This window comes from Camelus bactrianus, chromosome 25, assembly GCF_048773025.1.
Source record: "Camelus bactrianus isolate YW-2024 breed Bactrian camel chromosome 25, ASM4877302v1, whole genome shotgun sequence".
Lineage (NCBI taxonomy): Eukaryota > Metazoa > Chordata > Mammalia > Artiodactyla > Camelidae > Camelus > Camelus bactrianus.
In genome coordinates, this window is record NC_133563.1 from 38,491,189 (window position 1) to 38,503,609 (window position 12,421).

Genomic DNA, 12,421 nt, shown 5'->3' on the forward strand with positions numbered 1-12,421 from the left:
GGGCCTGTCACACCTGGTACAAACCGAGCAGGGTGCAGAAGAGTGCGTGCGTGGTGCTTAGCCACCTGCTGCAGGCCCAGGTGCACTTGGGGCTGCAGCTGGAGCAGGCCTCGGATGGGGTCCTGGCACTCAGCATCAAGTAGGAGCGCTGGCTGTTCTGGCAGGTCTCTTGCACCTGCCAGACTCCCACCCACCTGCACCTGCTATTGTCCCAAGGAGGGGCTGTCCAGGCACTGGACTGGGGTCTCAGGATGGGGTTGGGCCTGAGCATAACGGTCCCTGGTGGGGAAGGGTGCAAGCCTGGAGTGGGCAGGATGGGGACAGGTTGGCCCCGGGGTCCCTTCCACCACATTTAGGTGCTTGTAGGCAACACTGAGTGACAGGATCTCACGGGCAGGAACTAGCGGGAGAGCCTGTGGGGCCTCAGAGGTGGAGGTGGCCTTGATAGCTGCTTGCAGGGGTTGGGGGTGGCCCCTGTGGGGAGACCACAGCCCCTCGGGGCAGGATGCGGCGTGAGGGGCCTCTGTTCTTTGTGCTCACTGTGGAACTTGGCTGGGCCAGGTAGGGTTGGCAGCATCTCTGGGGGCCAGCGCTGACCCCCCTCATCCAAGAACTTATATGTTCAGGGCGTCTGGAAACTGGGAGTGATCAGCCTGCAGGAGGCTTGGCCCTCAGGGAGGTTGTGGGACCAGGAGGGAGCCAGAGGCCCTGAGGGGTGCCTGAGTGGAGTTAGGACAGGGGCCACTGGGGCTGGGCTGGAGGCGGGGCCCATGGGGAGGAGGCAGGCCGACCTCACCATGGTACAGTGTTTGCGTCGCAGGTTAGAGGCCAGCTTTGAGTTGTGCCACATGTGCTCTCACATGGCATAGGTCGGGCAGACTTTGGGGAAGGCCCCAGAGCCATTCTTCTTGGAGGAGAGCAGGTAGCCCTTGTCCCTGCATTCACGCACCTGCTCCATGAAGGTTTTCTAGTCCGGTTTTTGCTGCCACTGCCCTTCATGGAGGGCAGGGCACTGCAGAAGAGGGTGGGGCCGTCCAGTTCACTGCAGGGTCTTGGGGAGGGGGTTGGGAGGCACGGCTGAGGCCTAACTTGTGTTAGAGGGGCAGGGGTGATGGGGCTGCAGGAGGCCAGTTGCGCCCCCTCAAGGCTGCTGCCCAGTTTCTGAATTCTTGCTGGGACTGGGGCTCAGACGGGAGAGTGACCGGGGCTGAGAGCTCAGGATGGGAGGCTAACCCAGCTACACAAGCATGAACTGGCGTGGGAGAGGGCAGGGTCTGGGAAAGCAGGGGCAGGTTCTAGAGCCATACCTGCATTGTGCCCTTGAAGGGGCTGTCCTGTCCCCCAGGACTTGCCTGCTCTAAAGACATCTTGCTGGAACCATTCCTGCCCTGCATGGGTCCCACTTGGTAGGATGAGAACCCTAAGGGCTAGAGCCAGGGTAAGGCCTCTTGGGCCACCCTGGCTGGCCATAAAAGGCCTTCAAAGAAGCTGGCATGTGGGGGAGCCACTCAGCCTTCCTCTGCTGGGGACTAAAGCTTCTGCTCAGGCTTTCCCCTAGAGCTCTCTGCACACTTGATGACATTTCCCCAGGCAAGCAAAGATCTGCAAGGGCCTACCTCAACCCTCCAGCTCCAGGAGAGAGGAGCCAACATGTCCCCTCCTGTCTCCTGGGCCCTGGAGTCCTGTGGGTGCTGTTATGCTGGGGAGTAGCCGCCTACTGTTTGCTGAGTGCCTGCCATGGGCCGGGTGCTGTTCAAAGCGTTCCTAGGAGCTGCAGCCGCCCCTCCTGCAGTCTGCTTTTGTTCACAGTTACGCCCGATGTGCCTGTCCTGTGGTAGACGGTTCACACCCAGGATTTCAAATCTGAGCACCACCAAGTGATACCCCTTTTACAGATGACACACATGGGGCCCAAATTCATGGTATCTCTTCTGTGAGCTGGATGCACAGTGGCTGTGGCTGCTGTCCTGGGAGGGTCTGTGAACTTGGCTTGTCCCCCTGGGATTCACGGTGGGTGAGGTATTACTCCCAGTGCAGGGAGAGCCTCAGAGTACTCGCTCGTGAACGAGTAAGACACATCTCATCCCCGCTGGATTTTGAGCTTCTTGAGAGCGGGCTTGCGTTTGATGCTCCCTTGCTCCCCTATAGCCCCGTTCTGGCAAGTTGCCTGGAATATAGACAATATGGACAAACTGGTTTGTTGCTGACCTGAGGTTTAGGAAAATAGAAACCGCTCCAGGTATTTCAAGCGGAGGGGCTTTAACTTGGGATAGTTACTCAGGTGTTACTTAGGCTGGAGAGTGCCATGTCCAAGCTGGAGCAGCAAAAGGGAAAACCATGTGGCTCCGGCCAAGGGTGTCTGTGCTGTGCCCCCCTCACATTCCTGGCTCCCACCAGTACCAGAACACAACTGGAAGCCAGTGACTGTTGCCTGGGCAGATGACAGGCAGGATCCAGAATGATCACCAGCTCTGTCCACCTTCCACTTTCTCTGCACCCTGGCTCATCCAGCTACTTCACGGAGCTTCACTGAGTGCCTGCCAAGTACTGGGCTTGGTGCTGAGCCCTTGGGAGCAAATCACAGACAGGGGCCTTTCTCTCACAGAGCTTGCCGTTGTGGAAGGGAGATTAGCCTTAAGAATTTAATCAAAGTTCAAAGACGGCTGTGACCTGTGCTGGGGCAGCTTGTTTGCTTGGCGGGTGAAGAAATCGAGCTGAGGCTGGGGAGGGGCAGGGCCAGCCAGCTGGGCTTGCTAGGCGCTGGCCATGGGAACTAAGGGAGAGTGAGCCGTCCAGGTCCAGGTGTGAGCTTGGAAAAGGCCTCCTGCCTCCCTCCCTGGCAACTTCCACATGCCTGGGCTCACCCCTCCCCCTCCTGCCTGTGGGGAAATCTGGGGTGGGTGGGGGTGGGGCTCTTCCTGAGGGGCCAGACGCCATCTGCTGAGGACCGCACTCTCTTCGCCATCCGAGTTCTCTTTTGGTCTGAATCCCTGCAACAGAAACAGGCTGAAGCCTTTCTCTGTGAAAGAATGCCCCCACCTCCCAGGCACTACTCAGTTGCCACCCTACCCTGGTGTTTAATATTTATTTATTTACTTTTTATATTGTCTTTTTTGGGGGGGGGAGGGGGGAGTAATTAGGTTTACTTTTATTTATTTACTTCTTTTTAAAGGGATGTACTGGGGATTGAGCCCAGGACCTTGTGCATGCTAAGCATGCACTCTACCACTGAGCTAAAACCTCCTGCCCCAGTGTTTAAACTTGTGCCCCTACTTTGCCTCCTTGCACCCCAGCCCACAGCTCTCTGCAGTCCCAGCAAGTGGCACACATCTGTTAGTGCTGCCGACCACTTCTTCTCAAATCGCTCTTTTTACTTCCTGAACTTCGGAAACACCACTCACTCCTTGATTTTTTGGTTTGTAAACATGTCCAGGCAATTTCAGCCTTGGGACTTTGCACGTGCCAGTGTGTCTCTGCCCGCAACTCGGGCTCCTCTCTCAGCTTCTGCCTTTCTCAGCCTCTAGCTGCGACCCCTCAGAGCACTTCATGTGTATTTTAGTCGTTTACTTGTTTATAATCTGCCTCCTCCAGATTCCAAGGTCCAGAATGCAGACACCTGCTCATCTTCATTCCCACGGCCTGTTGGCAGACTGAACGTGTGCCTCCCGGGTGCACGTGTGTACCTGTTTGCAAGGACACGGTGGCCTCGGGGTCCCTGGGATGTTTGTTGGGTGTTCAGGGCGTGTGTTCATGAGTGAGAGATAGAGGGCATGACAGAGCCCGTGTGTGTCCAGATTGGGGGCACCTGGCCTGTGTACCTGGACAGGTATGTGTTTGCGAGGGGACCTGCTTTGGGCGCCTTGGCGGGCGGAACCCACATCCCCATTGCGTCCCCCGGTGTGTGGCGCGGGGTCTGTGTGCGGGGATCGTGGAGTGTAAGTGACGGACCGGACCGGGACACAGCAGAATGGGAAGTGGGGGGGGGGGGGGGGCTGCTCCCGCGCCTGCGCAGTGGCCAGTCCCGCCTTGCGGCCCACACGGCGGCGGTCCTCGCGCCCAACAGTCAGGTGTGCGGGTCACTGGGCGGCCGGGGGCGGGGCCGAGCACGAGGTGGAGTTTGCGCACTCCGGCTCTCTTGGGTTCGGTGGGCGGGGCGGAGAGACCGAGAGGGAGGCCCCTCCGACCAATGAGCTCGGAGATCGGGTTGGGGCGGGGCCGGACTACCGCAAGCCGGGCCGCGGTTGGCGGAGGGCGGCGGGACGGGCTCGTCGCGTGGCCCCGCCCGCCCCGGTCCACGGCAGGCGGGAGGGCGGTGCCCCGGCAGCTACTGCGGCGGCCCCTCAGGTAAACGGCGGTCGGGATCCGGGGGCCGGGGCCAGGGGGCCAGGGGACGGCTGCGCTCCCTCGGGGAGGTGCCCCTCGGGGGATCCTGGGTCGCAGACCCTTGGGCCGCCCCCTTGGCTAGGCCGCGGGGGAAGCCGAGTCAGGGGGCGCCTCTCCAAGGTCACCCGGCGAGCAAAGGGAGGGTCCCGGCGTCGCGGGGCCGAGCCCGCCCCTTCCCTGGGCTCAGGTGCGTCCAGCCCCGCGCGGAGCGGGATCTGCCGCGTCACAACCCGGAAGAGAGGCCTGGGAGCCTAGCCGCTCACATTCTTCCTGACGCCTGGTCCCCGAGTCCGTCCCCTCCCAGGGTGGGACGCGGGGCGCCTAGTCCCCCTGCCCAACCCTTTCCAGGGTGGGGCTCAGATTACCCGTCCCTACCCCTCCGCCCCGCCTGCCCCTCCCAGGGTGGGGCTCAAGGTACCTGGTCCCCTGTGCCCACCCCCTCCCTGGGGGACACTGGGTCGCCAGTCCTAGTGCCTGTCACTTTCCGGAGGCGTGTGGTCCACGTTCCTGCTCCCCCAGCAGGCACTTCAGGGGTTGCCTCCATGGGAAGCTAAGCCTAGACCCCGACAGTCCCAAAGAGCAGAGGCCGTCGTATTCTTCTCATTTTCTCTTTGACATTAGAGAAGGAGGCAGTCCAGAGCAGGGAGGTAATTTGTCCAAAGTCCTAAGGATTTCTGGTCGTGTAATGTAGGTGGTAAAGCTGGAAGGGGCTGCAGGAAGTCCAGCCCTCAGTCAAGGTGAGACCTAGCTGGTGCTAGGCCAGGGCTGGCCCACAGTCCCTGGCCTCCTAGGCCCAATTTTGGGTTCTGATTTTCCTGCAGCACCAGCATAGCTGCAGTGCAGTGTTGGGGTCTGAGAAAAGGGCTCTGTGTGCACAGGCAGTTCCAACCTGCATACTTAAGAGGGTCCCCTTTGCCAGGGTTGGGGCTGGGTGACTGATAAGCTCAAGTGCAATGAGGCATAAGGGGGTGTGGGGGCAGAGGGTTCTGGGGGGGTATAAGCTGGAGCGGCTGTCTGGGGTGGGGGGATAGGTGGGATTAGGGTGGAAGCTGGCTTTGAGGGGACAGTCCTGGGGGCAGTGACCACTTTGGAAAGGGATGAAGGTAGAGGTGGAGAAGAAGGTGGTCAGTGAGTGACTGTAGGGTGTGGGGAGGGAGACGGAGGAACAGGAGGGAGTGATGCTGAGTTCGGACCGAGGTAGCTGGGGGCATGATGACATAGGAAAAGAGGCAGGTGAGGCGGGGACCTGAGAGAAGTCAGGGGTGAAGTTGGTGGATTGAGTGTTAGAGCCTTTGGGTTGAGTGGTGATGATGGCCCAGATGGAGGGGGCTGGCAGGCACGGGGCCCCAGGAGACCCACCTGAGAAGCATCAGTTGTGGGCCACTTGGCCGGTGGCGTGATTGTGATGTAGTTGCCCTGCGGTCCAGACAGCCAAGGGGCCTGGGGATGCTGTTGTCAGCAGGATCCTGGTTCCCAGGCCTCGGCTATTGTGGCTCAAGTGAGCATGCGTTTTTGGTCTCTCTTGGTGACAGCATGGAATGACCTGGAATTGAGCTGACCTGGAGTTACCTTGAAACCAACGTCTGGGCTGAGGATCACTGGTGGACCTGAGGTGGAACCGTGGGGCACTTGCTTGCTTTCTCAAGTTCACAGCTGGCTCACATGCCTGGAAGCAGGTGTCTGCGCTTGGTTCAGACCCAGAGTCCACTGAGGCCCAGGGAAGCAGCTGGGTTGTTGCCCATCTGTGATCAGCCCCTTCATGGAGCTGAGCTGCTTGATCTGCTCGGGTAGGGACTCCAGGAAGGCTCCTGGCCAGTGCTCAGGGAAGGCTGGCTGCTGGACGTCATGAGGAAGGTGCCCTCTTCACTGGAGGCACCTGGTTGGGGGGACACAGCTTGGTGTGGCTTATGTTGGGAACCTGGATTCTCAAGGGACTGTGAGCTGTGTGGGCTGTCTGCTTGGTCATCTGCCCTGTTTTTGTCAGTGACTCTGGGAGTTGATTCTTTGGCTCCTGTGCTAGGAAGGGAAGGCCCCTGGGCCTCGTGTTTGGGCCTCGTGCCTGGGTGGGACATTCCTATGACCCCCATGGTGTCCTGACTTCCCAGTTTCCCTTCACACACCCTCTGGACAGGCTGCCTCTGGGCTGGGGGTGTGGCCCTCGTGGTCTCTGACCCCTCCAGCTCAGTAAGGTTGGCCCCGCACCTTTCTCAGCCTGTGCCCGTCCATGTGGCAGCTGTTGTACGCATGGCCCTTTCAGGCCAGGGGCTCTGTGGGCTGGGGCGGCAGCACGTGGGCATTTGTTCAGTGCAGTTGAGTGAATGCTGACTGAGTACAGGTGAGGAGGACTGACTCCTCACTCCTCCTGACTGACTGAGGTGGCCTACAGTGTGTACGGTCACCCTGCTCTGTGACCTGTGCTCATGGGCATCATGGGCGGGCGTGGAGGGAGTGCTTGGAGCCAGTCCTGCTTGAGTCCTGCTCCACTGCTTCCCAGCTGCTAACAGCTGCTCTCAGACCTGCCTGGCCCTGCAGGTGAAAGGAGATGGTACCTCTAAGTGCTTCCTGAGGGAGGCAGGGGGCCTTCCAGACCCTTCCCTCTCTTTGCATCCCCTTCCCCTGTGGAGCACTCACAGATTCGTCTGTCCGCTCCACAGGGAGCAGGGTCTGTGCTGCCACCCCGGTGTGTCATAAGCCCACAGACCAACTGCCTGGTCCGGGCGGGGGCCACAGAGGGACTCTTATCGAACCGGTGAAGCCTAGCTCTTCCACCGTGGCTGATACTTCCCTGGCTACCGCCTCTCCCCATGCTTGTCTTTTAAAAAGTCTAACCAGATCCCTGGTAGATGTAAGTGTTGTTCATACATGGCTGTTGCCCTCACGTGAGGCCTCCTGCAGGAGGGTGTCGGGAGGTGGGTGATCCTGTCGTGAAGAGTGACCATTTGGGCTCCACTGGCTGTCCCCACCTGCGTGGGTCCACAGCACAGGCGGCGTCTGGTGCCGGCGGAGGGCAGCTGTGTGCCGGGCCTCCGCCCAAGCCTTCCGCTGGGGACGCAGGGAGAGCCCGGTGCCTGCGCGCTGCCCGCGTTGCTGTGCATCTTGCTGACGCGGACGGGCCCCTTTGCGTGTTAACATGAGACAGATGCGCCTCTTGTCCATCTGTCATGAATGACTTGCCTGTTTTATCTTTTGTTTGCTTTACGCCGCACTGAGGATGGGGTGAGCATGAGCGTGCAGGCTGGTGGGCAGAGGCTGGATTCCGGGGGCAGCAGTGGAGACTGCTGCGCAGAGGTGGGCATGATGTGACCTGCGTGTGACAAAGAGCAGCGCATGAGCGCAGGGGAAGTGGCCAGAGAGTGAGGGTTAGGTGAGGTGGACACCAGGGGAGACTCTCAGTGAGGGAGCAGGCCACCTGCTGCCCGGTAGGAAGGGTCGAAGGGGGCAAGGAGGGGGACGACGGAGGGCCTGCCGCTTATCACCGTGTGTCTGTCACTGTTCAGTTGTCACTCGTGTCACCGTGTGTCCGTCACTGTCCAGTTGTCACGTCACCGTGTATTCAAAGAGCAGTTCTCGGAGGAATTTCAGTTCATCAGGTTTCTCTTTTGTAGATTTTGCTTTTGGTGTCAGTCATGGAGACTTGCTTCTCTGTTTCTTTCTGGAAGTTTTATAGTTTTAAGTTCTGCATGTAGGTCTGTGAATCATTTGAGATTTTGTGTATGGTGTGAGCTATAGACTGGAGTTTACTTTCTGCGTGTGGACATCCAGTTGTTCACTACTATTTGTTGAAAGACTGTCCCTGCTGCACTCAATCGCCTTTGTACTTTTGTTGAAAATCAGTTGGTCTAATAAGTCTTGGAGTCAGGACTTACAAATATAAGTCCTCCAATTGTGCCTTGTTTTGCTTCAGAGTTGTCTTGGCTATTCTAGGTCCTTTACATTTCCGTATGAATTTTAGAATCATTCTGTCAATTTCTACAAAAAGCCTGCTAGGATTTTGATTGGGAATGCATTCAGTCTGTAAATCCACTTGGGAAGAATTGATATCCTTGCGCAGTATTTTTCTCCATTTATTTAACTTTTCTTTAATATCTCTTAGCGCGGTTTGATAGTTTTACTGTATTGTCCATCTTTTGTCAAATTTATCCCTAAATATTTCATATTATTTTTGCTCAATGGCAAAGGGTACAGCTTGTTCGATTTTTGATTGTTGTTAGTATATGGAAATGCAATTGATTTTTGAATATTAACTTCATTTATTATTATTATTTTTTAAATGGAGGTGCTGGGGATTGAGCACAGGACCTTGTGTGTGCTAAGCATGCACCCTACCACTGAGCTATACCCTCCACCTAACATTAAGTTTATATCCTGTGACCTCACTAGCTGACTTACTGATCTGGTTCCAGTTGTAGATTCCATCAGATTTTCTGCATAGGTGATCACATCACCTGTGAATAAAGCAGTTTTTCCTCTTTTTCAATTTGAATGCCTTATATTATTTTATACTTACCTGATTGCCTAGGCTAGAGCCTCCAGTAGGATAGTGAATAGAAGTGGTGAGAGCAGACATCCTTGCCTTGTTCTCCATCTTGCAGGGGTAGCAGTTAGTCTTTTACCATTAAGGATGACGTCCCTTCAGGTTTTCCTTAGGTGCTCTTTATCGGGTTGTGGGAGTTCCCTTCTATTCCTGTTTGCTGATCATTTTTATTATAAGTAGATGTTGGATCGTGACACATGCTTATTTTGCATTTATTGAGATGATTATATGGTTTTTCTTCTTTGGTCTGTTAATATGATTTACATTGACTGCGCTTAAAAATACTCAAGCAACTTTGTGTTCATGGGATAAACCCCATTTGGTCATAATGTATTATCGTTTCACATATTTTTGCATATGATTTGATAAAATATTGTTAAGAAATTTTGCATTTGTGTCTATGAGGAATATTGGTCTATATTTTTCACTGTTTTTAATATCTTTGTCTGGTTTTGTTATCAGAGTAGTGCTGGCCTTAAAGAATCCGTTGGTAAGTGCTCCTTGTTTTCAATTTTCCGGTAAGAATTTTTGTGGAGTTGGTATTATTTCTTCCTTAAATGTTTGCTGGAATTCCCCTGGGAAGTCATCTAGCCCTGGGGTTTTCTCTGTGGGGAGGCTTTTAGCTATAAGTTCAGTTTCTTTCTTAGATACAGGGCTGTTTAGGTTATCTATTACTTCTTGAGTGAGCTTTGGTAGTTTGTCATTCGAGGAACTTGCCTATTTCTTTTACTTTTAAATTTTTATAATTTTTGAGGTATAATTGACTTGTCTATTTTAAGTTGTCCAATTTTCTGGCAAAAAGTTTTTCAGAATATATTCTTATTATCCTTTTAAAATCTGTAGACTCTGTAATGATGTCACTGTTCTCATTCTTAAGATTGGTAATTTGTTTTTTCTTTTTTTCTTGATCAGTCAGGCTGGAGGTTATCAAATTTATGGATCTTCTCAAATAACTAAACTTTGGTACTTTGATTTTTTCTATTCTCTGTTTTCTATTTCTTTAATTTACATAATGATATTTATTATTTCTTTTCTTTTGCTTCATTTGAATGTCTGGTTTCTTCAGGTGGAAGTTGATGTTGTTGACCTTCAAACAAAAACAGTTATTTTACCAGCAAAATGTGTTTATTTGGGAGTAGCAGAGAATTTCAGTCTGTGACAACCAGGCTATAGCAAAAACTATAGGCAAGTCCAGCAAACAAAGGAAAGAAAGTCACTTTATAGAGAGCAGGAGGAAGTTGGAAGGGGCTGCTTTGAAGAAAGTCCTTTGGAGGGAAGTGAGAATTTAGGATGGTGATGGCTTTCCATTCTCTGAGTTGCTAGGGTTCCCATTGTCTGGGCTTGTTGCTGGGCAGGGAGAGATATTCCTCCTGCCAGGCCTAAAGTGGAGACACCTGCCTGCTGGGAATGCAGGTCCTGTCTCTTCCTGTGGGTCTGTAATTTGCCTGGAGCGGTAATGCATGGGAGCCTCCCCGCTCCCTGTTAAATGAGGTTTCTTTTATTCAGATTCACAATGTCACTCTACTTTCCTAATACAGACATTTAGTGCTATAAATTTCCCACAAATTTTGATATGTCTTCATTTTCTTTCCCTTCAAAATGCTTTCTAATCTTATTTAAAATTTTTTTTCTTTTTTGACTCATGCATTATTTTGAAACATGTTAAGTAGTTTCTAAATACTTGGAGAGTTCTCAGATAGCTTCCTCTTACTGATTTCAAATTGAATTCCACTGTAGTCAGAGAACATACTCTGTCTATGACTTGAATTCTTTTAAATTTATTGAGACTTGTTTTATTGCCCAAAATATGATCAGTCTTGGTAAATGCTTCACGTGCTTTTGGAAGAACATACATGTTCTACTGATAATGAATGCAGTGTTCTGTAAATACGACTCAAGTAGGCTGGTTGACAGCACTGTTCAGGTCTTCCCTTGCTGGTTTGCTGTACATTTGTTCTAACAATTACAGAGAGAGGGAGTTGGAATCTCTGCTGTATTTTGGATTAGTCTATTTCTCCTGGCATCTTTATTACTTTTGGCTTTGTGTATTTTGAAGCTCTGTTATTAGGTGCATAAATATTTAGAATTGTTATGTCTCTGAAATCTGCATCGTCTATTATTAATATAGTCATTCTAGCTTTTTATGACTAGTGTCAGCCTCATTTTTCTTTCCCCATCATTTACTTTAACCTCTTTGTATTAACATGTTCAGTCTCTCCTGGGGTTTCTTGAATATATGAAATTCAATTATACTAATTGTCTAAATATCCTTGTTTACTAATTCTTTCCTCTGTGCCATTTCTGAGTTAGTTTGTACCAGGTGACCGTTCGTCACGGTGGAGGCTGTGGGCTTTGTCTTCTTCCTGCTTTGCATGCTTGGTAGTTTCTGACTGGATGCCAGACATCATCGTCTCACTTTGTCAGCGCTGGATGCCTTTGTGTTCCTGTTACTATTCCTGAGCTTTGTTCTGGGTTGTGACTAAGTTACTGGAGAACCGTTTGATCCTTGTAGGTCTTGCTTTTTAGCTTTGTTGGCTGAGACCAGAATAGTATTTCTTCTCGGGCTAATTTTACTTCTTCACTGAGTGCTCTTCCCATTGCCCTGTGAGTTGGGATGTCCCTCCTGGCTGCCAGGGCTGGGAGCAGACCCGCTCCTGGCCCCTGGTGAGCTCTGGGGATTGTGTTCTGCTAATCCTTTTAGTGGCTCCTTCCTTGGCCTCGGGGAGTTTCTTCTCAAACCCAGTGTTTGTGCTGGTTTTCTATTGCTGCTATAACAAATTACCACACACTTAGTGGCTTAAACAACACACATTCATTATCTTTAAGTTCTTGAGGTCAGAAGTCTGACGTGGATCTCACTGGGCTAAAATCAGGGGTTGGCAGGACTGTGCTCCTTTCTGGGAGCTCTGGGGAGGATCTGTTTTCTGCTGTTTCAGTTTGTTGGCAGAATTTGGTTCTTTGTGGCTGTAGGACTGAAGTCCCTGTTTTCTTGCTGACTGTAAGCTGAGAATTGTTCCCAGCTTCTATGAGTGCCCCACATTCCTTGGCTCAGAGCTGCCTTCCTCCATCTTCAAAGCCAGACACAGTGGCTTGAGTCCTTCCCGAGCTTTGATTTTCTCCCCCTTCTTCCATCTCATCTCTGTGACCCAGCTGGGAAAGGCTCTCTTCTCTTCAGAACTCATGTGATGAGGCTGGTCTCACCCTCATAATCCGGGGTAACCTCTCCATCTCAGGGTCGGTAAGTCCGTTTGCCAAGTAAGATCACATATTCAGGGTCTGGGAATGAGGGCGTGGGCATCTTTGGGGACATTATTCTGCTGCCCAGTGCTGGCCAGTAAATCAACTGCGTGTCCAGGGGACCCTCTGCCAATCTCTGGAGTTTACTATGTTCCTAGAGCCACCAACTCCAGCAGGACCCAGGTCTCCTGAGATGCTTCTAGACCATGTCCATGACACAGGCGTGTTGCCGGGCCTCCCAAGCCCTTCTCAGCTGGGTGCGGCCTC

General features: G+C 52.8%; 1 protein-coding gene across 11 annotated transcripts in view; it reads left to right on the forward strand.

Moving 5' to 3' along the window:
* Positions 1-4,193: 4,193 nt before the first annotated feature.
* Positions 4,194-12,421, forward strand: part of MROH1 (maestro heat like repeat family member 1) — a 65,914-nt gene continuing 57,686 nt past the window's right edge. For 5 of the 11 annotated variants that reach the window (XR_012502166.1, XR_012502167.1, XR_012502168.1 and 2 more), the window contains exon 1: positions 4,194-4,344. The gene's annotated coding sequence lies outside the window, so the exon portion shown is untranslated. The remainder of the gene's footprint in view (positions 4,345-12,421) is intronic. The other 6 variants (XM_074352714.1, XM_074352715.1, XM_074352718.1 and 3 more) reach the window with 4 other exon arrangements.